Source organism: Pteropus alecto, unplaced genomic scaffold (assembly GCF_000325575.1).
Source record: "Pteropus alecto unplaced genomic scaffold, ASM32557v1 scaffold109, whole genome shotgun sequence".
Lineage (NCBI taxonomy): Eukaryota > Metazoa > Chordata > Mammalia > Chiroptera > Pteropodidae > Pteropus > Pteropus alecto.
Genome location: NW_006494608.1, coordinates 1,754,759 through 1,768,517, shown reverse-complemented (window position 1 = coordinate 1,768,517; position 13,759 = coordinate 1,754,759). Strand labels below are relative to the sequence as shown.

The 13,759-nt window shown below is 37.4% G+C and overlaps 1 protein-coding gene across 2 annotated transcripts in view; it reads right to left on the bottom strand.

Moving 5' to 3' along the window:
• POU6F2 (POU class 6 homeobox 2) overlaps positions 1-13,759 on the bottom strand; it is a 455,705-nt gene that overhangs the window by 58,936 nt on the left and 383,010 nt on the right. The gene's annotated exons all lie outside the window — the stretch shown is intronic.

Sequence of the window (13,759 nt, the reverse complement as noted above, 5' to 3'; positions counted from 1 at the left end):
AATTAGAATCTCTGAGGTGGGAATGGCAATCTGGGTTTTAATAACTCTTCAGGTAATACTGATGCATATTAAAGCCTATGAACCCTGAACTAGATGATCACTAAAGTTTCTTAGTAAAATTCTATAATGATCCTGAAATGATGGAATAAGACTTGGAACAGTGGTATAATTTTTTGAGTTCTAGCGCTACAAGAGTTACTAAATGAATATGTTAAAATTTTTTTTCCAAATCTGCTTTAGCAAGTGGGGACTAAGGCCGGAAGTGTTTAGGTCAGGGCATATAGCCAGTTTCTAAAGACTGTGCTGTTCACTGACTTCCAGGCTGGCTTCCAGCTGCCAATGGGCAGCAGCACAGTCCATGGCCCTGGGCTGAGAATGACCTGTCCAATGTGGTCAGAGCTGTTGCAATGTTCTGTCATAGGAACAGCAATAGAATTTGAAATCCATAATAGATTTTTAATAAAAAAACTAATTACCTGATGTTAAAAGATAAATAACTGCAAGTCAACCAAACAAGGATATTGAGGACAACAGCAAAACTAAGAACTGGCATGTCTCAGTTTTGTGTGAATACTGAAGAAAACCACTGCAGAAGGGAGAAAAGAGGGCTGGTCATTGTCATGAAACTCAGGTAGAGATACAGCTGCTGGGAATTCGTGTCAGGGTATCTTTAGTATGAAACTCCAGAAATATTTGGGTTTTGGAGGATATATTCTTATGTCTGAATGGTAGAAGTTTTACTCATGCTTTATTTGATTTTTCAAATTAGCATGTACAAGTTTTAATTCCTGTTGAAATATCACTTAAAAAAAATAGCAGCATATATTTTATTCTTTATGCCTGTACGCTTCCCCATTACAGTACATGGAAGAAAAATAAAGCAAAATGGCCAAGTGTAAAAAAAGGAAGAATATAAAATACATAACTTTAGAGGTTATTATATAATAATTTTACAGAAAACATCACTTAAATAAAATAATGTATTGAAATAGAAAATGAAAAAAACATTAAATAAATAGGTCTACTCTTTCAAGATTTTGGTTTCAAGAACTTGGACAAATTGATCAAGAAGAGTCACATGACTTTTTAAGAAAAAAGCTATCTGCCAGATGTGTACTAGACTTATTGGGGTAATCATTTCATAAGGCATATAAATGTCTAATTATGATGCTGTACACCTGAAACTAATATAATATTGTATGTCAACTGTAATTGAAAAATAAATTTTAAAAATACTTCAAAAAAAGAAAAAAACATCAAGTAACACAAGGAAATGTAATTTCTAAGAATTTATTAAAATAAATTGGAAGTTCATAATGTCTTTAGAACAATCTTGTTTTAGCTTATAGCTCTATGTGCTAGCAAGCAAGGGTATTTTGGTGGATTAGTTGAAAATTACAGCAATTCCCAAAGTGTGTTTAGTGGAACTCTGGTTTTGGGATTTGATCAGGAATAAAAGGTTTGGAAAACACCACATGAAGCATTAACCTCTTGGTGATTTTTAATGCATCTCAGCATGTGAAAGCTTCTGGAAGTTGTCCACAGGTAAAGAAAGCTGTTCAACTTGTTTAACTCTGTATTTTCCCAAAATATTTGATCATAGTTTCCCCTTTGTATGTAACACTAACTTGTATTCTATGTTATGCACTCTGAGAAAAGTTGGGAGATGTATTGCTTTGTTATCTACAAATTTAACAAATGGACTAATGGATAAGCTTGTAATCCACCTAGGCTATTCTCATCAACGATATTTAAAGGAAGGACTTTAGATTCCAAACCTAAATGTTCCACAAACCATCTAGGTTTGAGCAAAATTCCCTCTGGTGCTCTTGTTAATGCTCATGCAAATTGGTTTAGATAGGTTTATTGATTTAAAAAGAGTCCAGGAGATGAACCATTGAGTATTCACAAATACATCTGCATTACCATAAAGTAAACATGACAGCGCTATCTCTCTATTAGGGGACATATCACAAAGAAGTGAGCAGATCATTTTCATTATTACTATCTGATATAGCACCTTTTATATCCCAGAAAGAGTTTCTAATGGAATGGAATTCAGTGGAAATCAAGCACACCTGTTGGAGAAGAAACCCTTAAGAAGGGAAAACTGACAGTTTTCTTCACCCATGTGCTGGAATTTGGAATGGGGCCCTGTGGGTTCATGTAGGTCTGTTTTCAAGGCTGTAGCTTTTGAACTCGATCTATGACTGACTTGTCTAATTTTAGCTTGAGAATAATATTCTATTGTATGTGCCATAGTAAATAAATGCTAAATAGAGGGAAAATGAATACCCACTAAGGCTTTCGCTTCGTTTTGTTTTATTTTGTTTTAAACCCACATATTTTCATGTATTTAGGATATTACAATTAAGGAAAAAAAGTTTTTTTTTTTTTTATTAAGAAACAAATTTACAAATTTACATTTGGTCCTCTATTCTCCTTACTTTCTGTAACCACAGCATTTTCTTTTAACCTTAGAAATATTGGTGGATAAATTTATTTGCACCTATAGATCAATCGTTTATCTCACAATTACAATAAAAGAACACAAGTTACTCAAAGATATTGGTTTGGCTGTATTCAAAGTTCAAAAAAATGGTTTCCTTAACAAAATACAGTTACTGTAAATTGTAATTAAATCTTACAATTAAAAGCCTGGTTATAAAATAAATCAATTTTATGTTTTAGAACTTGTCTTAGACAAGGTTCTTTTGAAGCATGTCAGAATAAAACTAAAGTATGTAAAATTATTGTTCTGGTAAATAAATTTATTTAAAACATGATATAATCATGTTTCCCTTAATTTTTACTTATGTGTGTGGAAAAGTAGTGTGGTATTGTCACTTGTATATTTCTAAAAAATGAATGACACTATTTTTCCTTTTTATAGCATTGTTATTAATACTATATCCACTACAGATATAGTTCTCTGTGACAAACACGTTCTTCAGAAGAGGGGAGAGTCAATAAAATGATGTACACAGATACCTGTAAATTGCCTGAAGTAAAACAAAACAATGGTAAATAAATTCAGGAAATGTAGTGAAAATCGCATTGCAATTCAGAAAATTTTTGAAACAATTCTATAATTTTCTAAACATTTTAAAATGCATTTCTCTCTCATGAACTTTGTCATCTAGTATTCAAGTAATAATCATGGAACACATTATAAAAAAGTTTATCTCAAGTAGAGATTTCAAATACAAAAATGAGCCTAATGTACTAGCCATTAATTAGAGAATAGATGGGACGGTCATTCCACAGCCAACTTTCTTTGTTTAAAAATCATTTTGGTCATCAAACAAGGATACTAATAAGATATTCAAACAATAGAGGCAAGGAGAGGACTTTTATTGATTGAGGGTCTGTGAAGACTCCTAGAGAAGTTCTCTCTTCTGTTCCTAGGGCGGTTACATTTTCCATATAAACACTGAACAAAACAGTGAAACACCGCACTGTGAAAAGAGACATGTGGCAAGTCCTTGCTTTCACCTAAAGGCTCTCCTTTCTCCTGTGTAAAGGCTGAAAAGCATCTACTTGGGTCTTCTCTTGAAGGCTCATAACCCGAGATATTATAATTTCCTAGAAATAACTGCTTCTGGTATCCTTTATTTTTATTTTAGGAGTAAATGACATGGATGGATAGAATGACTGCTCTCAATGCAGAAGTCCTGGCTTTCCTCCTATAAACTAGGAACAGCCTTAGGAATCAGATAAACAGGCTAGATATGTGCATTTAGAGGCAGTAACTGATACGTTGATTCATTTGGTGACTTCTACATGTAGCTCAGTGCCTGACATCCAAAGGACTCTATCAATGTTTAATTAAATCGTGATGCTTGATGACTATCAAAATGGCAGCTCAAGAGCAATTGTATGAAATGAAGACAACTACTTTGGGCAGAAATTCTCTTGTATCCAAATGGACAAAGTTAAATAACCATCCCCAGATGATCAGTTCTGTTGTATGGAGGTGAGACCTTCTACCTTGCGAAGGTTCATATTGATATGACATGACTCCCAACATACCGACCGTATGCCAGCATTCCAATACAACTCCCTCTTCTTTAAAGGGGAGGAATGTACTTGCCAGAGACATAATGGAATTTTAGAAAGTATATACCATCAGCTACGTAAACTATGAAACTAATGTCAGGTTTCTATGAGTTCTGCCATTGTGGCATATCTTCAAAGAAGGAAAGATGAACAATAAAATAAAGACTATGAGCACCTTCTCATGGAGACAACCACTGTGGAGAGACAGGCAAGATAGTTCAAGGTGACCCCAGGTTCTTGGTGATGTGTTGGTTAGGTTCAATGGCTTCCTGTTCCCCCAGCAAGAGGTGTTCCACGTGGGCTCAAACTGCCACAGGGCCTCTCAGTACAATGGGTCCTGCACAGCTCGTGCTCCCAGCTGGTACACAGCTCCTCTGAACAATTGGTTTTAGACTGTTTCTGCCCTATCTTCAAGGCTCATGTCATGAACCCAATAAAAGCGGGGAAGGAAGGGGCACATGGCATTTACTATTATAATGATCTCTCTATTGGCCTACAGAACATGTTTCAAAGGCCTCTTTGTATTGAAGACAGACTGGACTTCAACCACCTGTCTAACGTTTACGCACAGGATAAGTGCGCTCATCACTGTAGTCCATCAATCTTTGAACTAACTTATTCTTGATCTCTTTTGAATTATTTTTAGAAAGTTAAAGAAGGGATTGTAAATAAAATAAGGAGAAACTCTGACCCAACCATGACCATTATGGAGATAAAATGACCTTTCCCCTTATAGCCCAGTCCCTTTGCTGTTGCCAGAATGACTGTCCTAAAAGATTTGCTGATATCATTCACCCATTTAAAATTCTTGCTTGTTCTCCCTTGGATGCACAATAACATCTCATCTCTTTGGGATGACACAAAAGGGCATTCACAGTCTGGCCCAAATTCGGAATTCTAGCCTCATCTTCACTCTGCCTCAGGTGTCAGAGCAGGACTAAAATTTCTGTGTTCGTATTGTCTGGGTTCTAAAGGAGGCGTCACCAGCCCGTCACCTAGACTGAGTTACAGGTGGATTCTACCAGATACAGACTGAAAGCTTAGCCAATAGGCTGTTAAAGAAGGACTGCCTTTGGGGTTGACCCCTGAGGGAAGATAGGGTGGGGGAAGATAGGGTGCGGCTGAGAGAGGTAGCGGGGGCTGGAAGCAGGATGAGCAGAGGGGAAGTGAATGCAATTCAGGCCTGATGTCTCGGTCAACACAATGAGGAAGCGTTAGACCTAGAATGGTCCATAAGATTGGCCAGAGTTGGGCCTTGAAACCCTCACAGCAGTAGGTCATTCAGTGCCTGCCACCTTAGAAAGGGGCTTGGCCTTAGGCGATGACCAGGTTTTTCTGCAACTGAGGCTGCTGAAAGCTGAAGGCTGTGTGACAAGACTACTCAGGCAGCTTGGCAACATGTCCTTAACATCTATCCCATTAAAGAGTGTCTGGGGGCTTCACAATGTCCACCACACCTAGCCTCTCTAAGTCTCAGTTTCCTTTAGTGTCAGTGGGGAGTGATAAAAGCATTTGCTTGTGGCATCTGTCTAAAATTTAATACTCAGGCACACAATAGGTGCTCGAAAACCATTCTATTATACTGTTATCACTGGGTTCTCGATTGTCTAGCCACTCTGAATAACTTGCTGCTCCTAGAACCTGACATGCACTCACACCTTCAAGCCTCTGACTAGAATCCTTCTCTCTCCCTGGTGAGCTCCTTCTCAACTCAGAGCCAACACGATCTACCCCCAGACAGAATGAATGCCCCTCTTCCGTTATTCCCATAGCACCATATCTAACCCCCTTTTCTTCCCCATGAACGACTCAAGAGCTGAGACATATTTCACTCCTCTTTACTTTCTCTGTCCACTTCTAGTTGTTAGGCAAGCAATATATGTTTGTTGAATATATGAAAGAGAAGAAAGGTAATTTGTGGTACACCACACCCTTCCTATTGCAAGGATCTGAGATTGTTTCCTTCTCTATCTTCACCCTAAGGGCATCCAGGGTTAGTTTAGTGAGCAGTTGTGGAAATGATATTTGGTACTTAGTGTCTTCTTTTCCTTTTACTCTGCATGGATTTCAGTGTTAGTCTTATTGACTCTGCTTACGAGTATTACGTGTTTTTGAAAATAAGAATTTACAGATTATTTTTGGAAGTAGGCAAGTTATGAATTACACATATGCAGATAACATCTAAATTATGGCTTTCAAAAACACTTGGTATTACTATCTGATCAGAATTCATCCCTTCACTTATAAGAATTTGCTTATAGAATGTACAGCTTCCAAATGTGTTCTGAATCACCTGATGAATTTAGTTTGCTCCAATTCTGTGTGTAAGGGGATATAGCTAAGATATGGTAGGGATGTTGCCTAAATATGGTCCATAGAGGAGAAACATAGATGTTGAGACAAAGGAGAAAATAAGTGGAATCATTCATTCAGCTTACATTTACTAAGTATCTGTCCTATGCCCAGCACCAATCTAGGTACTGGGGTACTGTAAGGAGCAAGAGTGACATGGGAGACAAAGCACCTGCAGTCTATTGGGAGAGATAGTCAGTAAATGAGAAAGCAACAGAAAAGATAATTTTAGGTAGTGGAAAGTGCTAGGAAGAAACTAAAACAGAAAAATGTGATAGAGGAACTGGTGGGCACAGAGGGAACAGGTACTTAAGATAGTGTGGTCAGGAGATACCTCTCTGAGAAGGCGAGATTTGAGGTGAGAGTTGAGAGATGAGAGGAAGCCAGCCAGGTAAATAGCTGGACACAGAACCATGCAGAGGGGGAACAACAAGTACAAAGACCCCTGAAACAGAAATAAGCAAGTTTGTTTATAAGCCTTGGGCTTTAAAAACATTTGTAATTATTTGGTTATTGATAATTTTAATTTATACCCAGTATACCTGATATATATTTTTTTTTACCTTGGTAAATAATCATAAATGTACTGCAGTCTCCAACTGATTCTTTACTTTTCAATTACTTTCTTACCTACATTTATATAGACTTCAGGCACAATCACCAATATAAGCACACTTTGAGTTGCAGTGTATTTTGTTAAAACTTAAAACTTTATAAAGTTTTTAACATGACAATCTGTCACTGCTATTGCAAAAAGGAAACAGCCCAGCCACGGTATCTGGTCCAAGCTCTGGAGCATTTGATTTGAACCAAATGCAAGAATTTATAAGGATGGAGTAGCTATTACTTTATGAGCCACAACTAATAAAATTTCTTTCTCCAGACATTAGTAGAACAAATGAGAACCACTGGGGCTAATTTGGATTTATCACCCCCACTCCCTGACCTCTAACTGGGCAATGCTTTAGATTATTGAATGAGCCTTTGGATCAAAGATCTTTGAGTTCCTTATGTTTGACTGATTTGTTATTTACCACCTATTTTAAGACCCTTATCTGGGGGGCCTATTTATTATATTCCAATTAAGCATTTTGAGAGAAGATGATGAAATTAAATTATGCTGCCCTTGCAGAAATGGGTAAGAGAGAACAGCAAAAATTAAAGATGCATTTCTAGGTGATCTCATGCAATAGGAATGCTGAGCGGTAGGCAACTGATAAGTGAAGAAACTAAAGTTCAGTGAAGTTGTCCAGGTTCTTATAAGTGTAGAAAGCCCTGGCTACAGATGCTCCTAGATTTACGATGGAATTACTTCCTGGTAACCCATCGTAAATTGAAAATATCGTTGAGTTGAAAATGCATTTGTACACCTAACCTACTGAACGTCATAGCTTAACCCGGTCTACCATAAATGTACTCAGAACACAATATCCATAAAACGCTGGCAACATGGCACACTGTAGAGTATTGGTTGCTTACCCTCATGATCACATGGCTGACTGGGAGTTGTGGCTCATGGCCGCTGCCCATCATCACGAGAGAGTATCATACCATATATCACTGGTCCAGGAAAATATCAAAATTCAAAATTTGAAGTTTGGTTTCTAAGAATGGGTATTGATTTTATACCATTGTCAAGTCAAAAAATTTTAAATTGAACAGTTGCTAAGTTGAGCCATTGTTAAGTTGGGGACCATCTGTACTTAAAACATGTGCCGCTTTGCCAGCACTTTGGATAATCACTCTGGCTTTGGTAGAAATGACAATTAGTCTTCAGGGGCCTGGATTCTAGCATCCTAAATACTGGTTTGTTCCGTGACTGAGTTCTATGGACTCTGATGATTTTGGTACTCCATTGATGAAGACACAAGAGGTTAAAGAAAGAGCTCTTGATGCTGAACGATTTACACCATTAAGTTGATCTAATTGGGGGGTGTTTGATCTCCTGATCAAAGGAAATTTAACATTTTTCTTATAAGAATAAGCTAAAATATTGCAAGAGATAGCAGTATAGAAAGTTTCTGTCAGTGATGGTTTAGAATGAGGTTCTCATTTCATAGGTAAAGGAAAATCTCAGCTGTGTTGGGTTCCCAGAGTCATGAATCGTGTTAGATCAACAGGACTTCTGGCTGTGGGTTTTTAAAAAGTTTTTATTTTGCATGTGGAAATATTAAAAATGCATCGCCAATATCACTAACTTCTTTTATTCTTTATCACTTTTATTACACAAGAGGTATCTGTTAGTTTTAGAAAACTGTAAAATAGAGACAAGCAACTATGATATGAATTAAAACTCCCCCAACCCCTAGAGATAACAATGCTAACATTTTGGTGTCTGTCCTCTCGCACTTCTCCCAGTTGATGAACATAATAACAATAATAGGAGCACAATATAGGTACTTTCGGGGTGAAGGTCGTCCTTTTTGCCTACTTTTTTTTTACTGCATTATATATGTCATATATTTCCATATTAATACTTTTTTTTTTTTGCTTTCATAAACTTAGTGGAATTTCTTTCTTGATGACTCTAAGGTATCATTATGAAAATTGATTAGTGTAGTTGGTTTGGAGAAGTCAGCCCTAGCAAAATGACTGTGCACTTGGAGCCATTCTGACTTGTGTCCTGTTCTAAGCTCTTCTAACAGGGTCACGGGCATGTTTTCTCACTTCAGTTCTTCCCCAGCACCTACAAGGTGCTGTGCCTGTTAGTCTGGGCACCGCTTTGTTCTCCCAGACTCCCCAGGGAGTGCAGCTCTGTCTTGAACTCTTGCCTGTCCTGCAGGGCCTGTGTGGTGTCTGTTGTGGCTGAGGTCTTTCCAGCGCTTTGGTTCCTCTAGGTTGGTTCCTCCCAACCTGAAGCTCAGAGATGGTGTTGCCCTCTGGGCTACTGTACAATTTGCACCCTTTTCCACCACCCCACAGGCCCAGATGGCTGTGCTTTCTGGATTATGTTTCTGTTTCTTTCTGTTCTGATAGACAATGCCATTTTTCTCAGCTGTCCTTGGCCTTGCTCTAAGAGCACCTCTTCCCCTTCTTACTTGATACTTACAATCTGCTCTGGCTTTTGCAACCAGATAGCCAATCTAATTGGATCTGGAGAAGAGCTTAAGTGTCTTTTCTCTCCTCTAAATAATGCGCATGAATATTTTGACTAATATTTTACAATTCCATTATTATTATTATTATTATTATTATTAGGTTGTCTCGGTTCTCAACTGTTTCAAAGAACTAAGTTGCTGGACAGAGGAATTTCTGATAGAAGAATTGTTTTTCTGATTGTGTGAGAAAAAATTTGTTTCTCTTATACTTTGTCTGAAATTATGTAGCTTGAGAATTCTTAAAGATATAAACATATTTTAGAAGAATTTGTGTAACTTCACTAAAGACATAAACTGGGTTAATACACAGAAATCACGAATCTAATCAACTGATTATGAGACTCCATTTCATAATTAGGTCATTTTTCTGTTTAAATTGGAACAGGGGCATGTTCCCCTGCAATTATGCAAATATCCTGAGGGAGAGAAACATCTATATATACAAATCAGTCTTTTGCATCCCATAACAAAAATCTTTATTGGCATTCTCTTGAAAGTAACTTTGGATGGGCTAGTGAGAGGTGATTCAAGGTGAAACACCATGTGCCTGGAGAAGAGAAAAAGAGACCCACCAAGTTCACAGAAGTGAGAAATGATGAGAGACTAGATTACTGATCCCGTTTTTTCTACGTCACATGCGGTGGTAGGCTCTTCCGTGGGTGAATTCATTCCTTATGTTGGGGATAAAGTGATTGAAGGGCATACGACCCTAACCCTGAATGTTATACATGGTACTTCTACCAGGAACCACTGAAGAAACTAGTGGTCTGAGTATGAGTAGAATTTCTGGTGGACATGGCACAATGAAGCAGGGTGTGGGGATCCGTTGTGAAATTTGTCTCACATTACTAAATATCACAGTGAAGGGAGCCTCAAAAAGGAAGATCTCTAGGAGGAAAAGGGTAGGAGGCAGCACTTTTGCAACTTTTAATTGCTTTGTCTTTGTACAGATAGTTATCACAGAGCAGATAAATGCTAATATGATAATAAAAAATATGTAAATGAGGAGTCAGTTTATGGTGATGATGATGATGATGATGATTATTACTATTTTGCTCACATTTAGCACTCTTACACTTATAGTGTTCTTATTTTATTATAGTCTAAACGTGTCCTGCAACTTGCAACACAAACAGTGCTGAGCTGAGAATAAAGGTGTGAAACAGAGCATCCTCCCCATTAGACTAACAGAGTGGCATACATCAACAATATTATAGATGCAAAAAGAGTTCTGCAAAATGTGACTTTGTGCATGTGATAATATTTACCATATAACATAACATATGTCAGATATTTAATATCTCATTTAATCCCACGATACTGTGAAGAATAGATTCTATTATATCTGAAGTGCAATAACTTGACCAAGGGGTATGGGCACAGTTGCAATTAGAATCTGAGTCTCATTCACTCCATGGATTATGCTGCCTTCTTAGAATATAACAAATAAAAGAATTTTGTAGGCAAGGTTAATACACCCCAAATTAAATGGAGCCATGGAAATATTCAGTGAAAACATCTAGACTTCTCACATGAATAATATGGCAATTTTTTTTCCTGAGTTATCCATATTTCTTCAATTGGGTTGGAATGAATAGATCATTTCTAAATAAAACAGGAGAGCATAAAAAATGAAATGAATGGGCTCAATCCCAGTTGAAGCAAGAAGAGTAAAATACATTTCCTTGCTTGAAAGAAAACTATTCATCTATTTGAGGTTCTATAAATGCTCTCTTTCAGAAAGTCATATAGCTCGGTCTAGAAGGGCATTTCACCTCAAAACGATGAAAGCTTTCATTTTGAGGAGGAACATCCTCTTATGCACTGACCCAAGTAAATGGTTGCTCTGAAAACCAGAGGAGTCAGTGTTGGTCATGTGTAGAGGAGGCAGGGTGGTAGAACTGAGAAAATAAACTGGCCCTGGATTTGTTTTTGTTTAAAAAATTTTAAAAAGAGAAAAGAAGAACAATAATAATCATTGTGGGAAATAGCAGAACTTGTAAGCAGTTTGGCTCCACTGCAGGATCACAGGAACTGGGTAGAATTTTACCTGAAGAACATTTAGTAAAGTGTCATGCAAAAGGCAAAAGCAAATAAACAATTTATATATGTTCCTTGACATCTAAGTTAGGTGGGTTGGAACTCAAGGAAAAGAGCTGAAATGATACTGAAAGGAAGTAGGTGAGAGGTGAAGAGGAATGGTAGTTTAGGGACAAAGGAGAAAGTGGTTACCTAAGAGGCTACCTGGATTTTTAAATGCAATAATGACTATAAAGCCAAATATATAAAAGCAGTGGATTGATTGCTGGAGGAAGAGCACGGTAGCAATGGCCAGGTTCACTCCAGAGGATATTTTAGTAGCTATGATTTACATATAAGAATCTATGGTTCTAACTCTGACTTTGGCCTACCTCCAGACAAATCCTGAGTGTGTGTTGTATATTTTCATGTATGATGCACAGCACCTGAAACTCAGCTTGTTCAAAATGGAGCTCAATTTCTTCCCCTGAGAGCCCTACCTCCTCAGTTCCTGAGTCATTCTTCCCTGGCTTCTCTCTTCCCCTCACTTCTGAGGTTCAATCAATGACTAAATCTTATCATTTTGACTCTGAAGATCCACCCACTTCTTGTCCTCCTTTGCACTGCTGTTGGCTTAGTTAAGGTCCCCATCTCTTCTCATTTAGATGGTTGCAAAGTCATCCTCCTGGATCTGTCTCTAACATTGTCATGTTTTAATTAATCTTCCCCACAGCAGAAAATCTTGAATAACTACATAATTAAGTCACAATATGAACATCAAATATTTCTATGCTCACATTAATTGCCAAGAATGACTTATTTATTGTTTCAAATTATCAGAAATAATCTAATAAGGATCTCTATTGGTTTCTCTCGAATTTGAAGAGTTTCTGTTATATTTTGAATGACCCAAGCTGCAAAGATGATAACCCATGTTTTCTTGGATAAATGTCACAAAGTTGGAGAAAGATGGGGTTTTATAGATGAGCTATGAATGGGCTAATTTTTCAGAAGTGGAAAGTGAGGTTCAGTGATGGCAACAGATTTATAAGGCATAGGGTGAGAGGCAGAATCAAAACTTCCTTGAACTTCATCTTCTGACTTTTTGGGTTCATCCTCTTCTATGCTACTCCATGACATGTCATGCCACTTTGTAGTATGTCATGCCACATCACGTTCTCTGTGCCATGTTATGCTGCATCATGGCATGTCACACTAGCAACATGAACTGATCATTGCCCAAGTTTCAGGAAGGCTGGCTTCATCTGTAGGATGAATTGGGAGGGACATCAGGAGTCGGGAAAACTGGGAAGAAGGTCAAGAGCTATTACCTCTTAGATTACTCTGTTCTTGCATAAAGCCTTGTTTTTGCTCAAAGATCTTTCTGGGACAGAGACTGTCTCTTCAAACAAGTTCTCATTATATCAGAGGTTGATTGTCCTCAAGGTAGCAGTGAGTAAGTCATTCATGAGATACCCATAAACTTGGGTCAGAGGATAGACTCTGTTCACTTACTTATGTCATTGGATTAATTAGTGGCAGAAAATATCTTGATAGGAGCAAATTCCTCGAGGGACATATTGTTAGCAGAAATTTAGGCAAGAAATTTGGCTCCAAGCAAGAAGAAGAAGAAAGAATTTGAGGAGAAGGCAAAGTTTCTCTCCTAAACCAGCTCTTCTTAGAGGTGCTTACCTTTCACAGTTTTAATGCAGGTTATTAAAAAATTAATTAATTCTATGTTAATAAGTTTTTTTACAAGTCTTCACCTTTATGCCAAGCCCTTCTCTCATCTCCCTTTAGTTCTTGAGGAATTGCTGAGATCATACCCACATTCATTTCTCAGATCTTGGAGCTATCTTTGGACACACATGGCAATGCAAATGTATTTGCATTCTTTTGCCTCAAGGTTGATGCAGAAAGGCGGGTTAGGGAGCTCCTTACAGACATTCAAACCATAAATTGGAGCCATTAAATGAAGCTCTGAAAGTCCCTTCTGTAAAGCTGCCAATGGGTACATGCCTTGGTGAATCTTGGAAATGTGGGCCCAGGAAGAGAATCCTCAAACTGGTCTCTCAAGTATGACAAATATTTCAATTTACTGCTAAAATTATATATTTCATAAATAACTAAATATATATACATATGTTTATATATAAACAAATACATTACACACAAGTATATTTATATATAAAAATAAATATATTTATCCATAAAATATAATATATCATGTC